Source organism: Miscanthus floridulus, chromosome 17, assembly GCF_019320115.1.
Source record: "Miscanthus floridulus cultivar M001 chromosome 17, ASM1932011v1, whole genome shotgun sequence".
Classification (NCBI taxonomy): Eukaryota; Viridiplantae; Streptophyta; class Magnoliopsida; order Poales; family Poaceae; genus Miscanthus; species Miscanthus floridulus.
Window position 1 is genome coordinate 76915706 of NC_089596.1, and position 5721 is coordinate 76921426.

Genomic DNA, 5721 nt, shown 5'->3' on the forward strand with positions numbered 1-5721 from the left:
CAAATTGCTCTAGTTGATTTGTAGATTTTTAAATAGGCTATTCTACCCCCCTCTAGCCATATTAGGACCTTTCAACGCCCTCAAACTCCCATACCAGACGAACACGGTAAAACCCCTTACAAGCCTCTGGGCATCAACAGTATTGCAGGCACCGATATCTGCCATACCAGAAGAAGACGACACAACCTCCCACATGCATCTAACATTAACAGTGTTATGGGCGCCTACAATCATCTTGTACCCGACGGCGTGGGCAACAAGACTTAGCATACGTACACACTCTCTCTCTCACTTATAAGGCCATCCCCTTCATCTATAAAAGGGAATGCGCTCTCTCCCAATGGAGGAGAATCAGTTCACAACTCAAACAACACACACGATCCGAACGACCAAGGATCCCAACGAACAACAGACGTTCAAACACTTAGTGCACAGCGGAGCTCCTGTCACTCTCGGCCTTTCAGACCAGAGTCCGACCGGATCTCTTGCACCCCCCATCTTTCTTACTTCCGTTTGTAACCCCACATCAAACTTTGAGCATCTGGGCTTAGGAATAAAGTCACCGACTGACTCAAACTGGACGTAGGGTACATTGCTTGAATTAGTATAAACCCTGTGTCATTGAGTGCTAGGCCACATCCAATCACAACGTACAGCAAAACTACACATATTTACGTGTTGATCACTTTCTGGGCCGACAGCAGGGAACAACATTTTCAGGAGGTTGAGCAGATGAACCATTCCTTGCAAAGGCAGCTGTTGAACATGGATGCACAGTTGGAAGCCAAGGACATGGAGTTGGTCAAGAAAAATAAGGATTTGCTCAAGAAAGAAGAGGAGGTGCTGAAGAAAGATGAGGAGTTGGTGAAGAAAGATGAGCAGTTGTTGAAGAAAGATGAAGAGTTGCAAGCCAAGCAGAAGGAGTTGGAGGCATTGCAAGTGAAGATGAAGGGAATGACTAAAGGATGCACTAGTTTATGTGTTTTCATGTGTGTGTTTGTGGTGGGCATGTTGTTTGCCATGTTGTTCAATGCTAGAGCAAACTAGGAATGTTGGAGTCTAGATCATGTAATTATTGAATGCTAGAGCAAAGTAGGAATGATGGCTGGTTGTCACATGAATGCAGTTTCTTTTGAATGTAAGATAACTATGTTTCTGTTGAATGTGAATTGAAAACTCTGTTTGCTATGCGAGAAATGCAGAATGTGTGTGTACCTAGTTTGTAATTGTGCATATTGTGTTGAAACAGACAGATACATGAAGACCAAAGCCCAAAGATGACACTGAACAAGATAGATAGATAGTTGGGTATATTACATAACTTAGCATGTCTGCCATGACATATGTCTGTCATTGCCTGGGTATTTTACACCACTTGTTCTACTTCTACTGTCACCTCTTTGACCATCACTGCATCCTGAGTATTTTACACCATACTGTTACTACTACTAACTATGTGACCCATCACTGGTATTTTACAGAAAACATGTAGAACCAGTGCACATGATCAACCAGTCCATAGATCATGTCACACAAGTGTATGTTATATTACAAACAAAAGTCATCCACATTCTGTCAAAAAAGAGCTGAAAACAATGTTTGTTCTCAGTAGTTGTCTCCAAACAACAGATTAGCCAATCGACTTTTGCTCTGTCTTGGCTGCCTTCATGTTGCCTAGCTTCCACTTGGCTGACTGCCAGTTGTGCTCCTTGTAGATGATTGTCTTGCTCTTGCACTTGGTTGGCTTGGAGTGGGCTGAGAAGCACTTGGTGGTCTTGCCCTTCCTTGCCCTTGAGCTTGACTGCCACTTGGTTGGCTTGGAGTGGGCTGAGAAGCACTTGTTGGCCCTGTCCTTCCTTGCCTTGGAGCTTGAGTGCCACTTGGTTGGCTTGCAGTGGGCTGACTACCACTTGCTTGGCTGCCACTTAGCTTAGCCTACACATTTTGGCACAGATGAAATAATGACATGATAAGAAAGCAAAGGTTGGTTGCAAATTGAAATAGTTGTAGTAGTTCTCACCTTCTTTGTACAGGTTTTTTTGAGCTTGTTGGTCCCAGCACTTGTCCCAGCACTTGTCTCTGCCATCTTTCTCTTTCTGGTTCTATCTCTTTTGATGTGAGCATTTTTCTTGGTGCCAGCTTCTGGGTTTTTGGGACACCTTCTTGAGTTGTGGTCAATTTTACCACATAATCTGCAACTCATCTTAATCCCAACCTTGCTCATCTTTGTTCCTTTAGGTTCTTCCCCCTGCTCCCTCCTTTGTGTCTTTGGCCTACCAGGCATCTTGACATATGCTGGTGGGAATGGTCTAGGCATGTCTGAGGTTGGCCAATTGGCAGCACCCTCCATTGGCTGCAACACATGTTGGTATGTCTTCATGTATGTTGTTTTGGTGAAACATGAGCAATGTAGTCATCCAGCTTTTGTGAGGCTTTGTAGATGGAACTAATAGCATGACAACATGGAAGGCCTGACAGTTCCCAATACCTATAGGTGCACTCTCTTTTCTGCAAGTTCACTATGTACTCCCTGTCTTCCCTTTCTTGCACTTCAAACCCATCTTCTCCATTCCACAGTACAATACACTTGCCAGACATTTCAATGTTCATCTTCAGCTTTTTGAAAATATTTGGGCAAATCTGTTAGCTCTTGTCCTATTTTCTTGAATTCTAACCATCAGCTTCTTCCTTACGGCTTCACACATAGAGATCATTGGATAGAACCTAGCTTCCATAATACTATGGTTGAAACTCTCACACATGTTGTTGTCAACTGAGTCACAATTGTTGCCTAACCTGAAAAAAAGCCCTGCTCCAGTGTTCTGGTGAGGTGTTCATCATGTCTTTGGCACCTTCTGGTGTCTCTTGAGCAAGGTAAGCTCTGTACAAGTTGAACAGTGTCCTACTTGATGCCTTTCCACACCTCCACCACTTCTTCTGCAGCTTCTTGTCTGTGTACTTCTTCATCCAATTGGCATAAATATGCCTTGCACACATTCTGTGCTCTGCATTGGGTACTAATTCTTTCACTGCCTTCAACAGCCCCTGCAATAAACAATTGACAACTAGTAAGGATTTACACAGAGATAGCATCAATTTGGTAGGGTTTGAAATGTACACATGCTTACCTTTTGCTGATCTGAAATCAGAACCCAATCCTCACCTCCATTACTGATGTTGAGGTCTTTTTGCAGCAATGACAGGAACCAGTACCAAGTATCATAGTTCTCTATTGGCACTGCTGCCCAAGCCACTGGATACATCTGATTGTTGGCATCCCTCCTAATGGCACACAGTAAGTTGCCATTATTGGCACCTTTGAACCAGCAACCATCCAATCCTATCACCTTCCTACATCCTGCCAGTAAACCTTTCTTCAAAGCATCAAAGCAGAAATAGAACCTCTCAAATACTTTCTTGTCCTCAATATCTGGGTCAAGACATACAACTACTGTGCTCCCAGGATTTGACCTCAGAAGCTCTAGCTGGTAATCATACACTCTGCTGTACTCCCCCTTCATAGCATCAAGTGCTTGCTGCAGCACTATAGACTTTGCTCTCTTGCACTTTGAAATGGACACATCTGTAAACAAGTCCTTCAGAACTGCAGCCTTCATGAGACCAACACTCCAAGTGGGGTTGTCCTTGATCTGATGATAGTAGTGTTTAACAATTAGAGTTGAAGTAACCAGCTTGTTGTCTCTCCTTGGTGGGCAAGTATGGACATCATCAAAAGTTACTACCTTGAACCATTTAGACCTGGTAGTCTTTGACCCATATATCAACCAATTGCATCCAGGCCAGTCACATATAGCCCTAACCTTAGTCTTTTCATCTTTGACAAATTTGAGTGACTTATGTGCCTTCAGTCCATACTTTACTAGGGCCTTCTTGAACTGCCTGCTGCATCTAAATGATCCTAAGTGAGAAAACAGGGACCTCAGCCTTACTATCAAACCTGTTCTCCAATGTCTTCCACCTTTCAGTTTCTCCATCACTATTTTCCTCATAAGAATACTCATCACTGGAATCAAGGAAAGGACTGCCAGGTTCATCCAAATTGGGTACTTCATCAACTAAATCCTCTACTCTAATGTCCACAACTTCACTGGCATGAATACCTAGCTTCTTTGCTCTGATGTTTCTCTTAATCTGCCTTGCATAATTTCTCAATTCAATTGCCTCTTCATCATCTCTAGAGCTGTCCTCCTCTGATGGTTGCTTGTACTCTTCATCAGATGTATCATCAGATGACATCTGCACACAGTCTTCTTCATCTTCTGTAACTGCAGCCCTTTTTCCTTTGTCTGAGTCCTTTGAAGGTGACTTATAGAATGCCATGTAAGATTGGTAATCTTTGTCATCCATCAGTGGGCTTTGCATTACATCAGCAGGCATATCTTGATCATTTGCTTCATCTCCTCCCTCATCATCACCAAGCCATATGTCCTGATCATCTGCATTGATCTCCATAGCCACCTCCTCAACATACATGTCAACACAACTACCATCACTGTGATAAGAAGCCATGACCTGGCAGGAATCATCATCTAACAACAACACAAGGCCATTATTTATATGCATCCCAGGCTTCAACCAGTACATCCTCAAGACACTTGGATTATAGTGATCAGTTAGGTGGCCCTTGATCTCAAAAAACGAAAGCCTGTCCACATCTATCCAGGATTCAGCAATGTCTCCACCAACATAGAACTGGGCGCCTCCCACGGTGGTAAAAGTACCACCAAAGTGAAATCTTATACAGATTCTGTCCAGATTATCCATCCTGCCAACGACATACAAGCTCTCAGAACAAAAGAACTGAAAGACTCAAATTTTACAAACCCTAACATACGATCGACGGTAACAACTGGGTAAACAACATCACAGATTCTTCCACCATGCTCAACCACTACGCCGAAACCACCCCTATGACGACACTTAACCCTAATCAACAGCCGCAACGAAAACCCCAATTCCCCCCCAAACCAGTGCTATGCAATCTGACACCGCGCAAATGAAAAACCTCAAATTGGATCTACGAGTAGCAAGTGCGGACCTGGTCGACGAGCAGAAGTCCGATCACCGTGGCGTCCTACCGATCATCGCCGCGTCGCCCGTGTCGCCGGAGAGGGAGAAGATGTTTCGGAGAGAACGAGGGCGTGGGAGAGTGCGCGGGCGGAGAGGGAGACAGAAACGGAAAGGGAGGCAGGGGAGGCGAATTTCAGCCCAAGGGCCGCCTGACAGGTGGGGCCGGAAGCCACGCTGGCCGCGGCTGGCCACGGCTGCCAGGTTGGAGCGTCCATGTCGGCGAAACCGCCCGCAAAAACCGCCCAGGGACCAAATTAAACGGTTTGACAAAATTTAAAGTGCCAAACAACCGGTTGTTTTGTAGGTGGTGGGATTAAGTATGCCATCTCCAATAGTTCAGGGATATCTATGGCATTGTTATCAAGACTGTCATGAAATGAAATGAAACTTAGATGAAACACTCACTCTCAATACAAAGTTTCATTCTATAGTTTTATAGACATTTAATTTCATAACTCATAGAGAGTTGGTGATCATGCTAACATGAAACTCGCACTGAGACTGGCCTCATAGCACATTTGGAACATAAAGTTCTTTTCGTAGCACGATTGTTTAATGGTACGTGAGTATTTATGGTTGGTCTCAGATGAACTATTTCTAAAATTCTTAACATTCAACTTCCAACCTCCC

General features: G+C 44.1%; 1 pseudogene; it reads right to left on the reverse strand.

Annotated features, from left to right (window-relative positions):
* Positions 1 to 1254: 1254 nt before the first annotated feature.
* Positions 1255 to 5182, reverse strand: LOC136517630 (uncharacterized; annotated as a pseudogene).
* Positions 5183 to 5721: the final 539 nt, after the last annotated feature.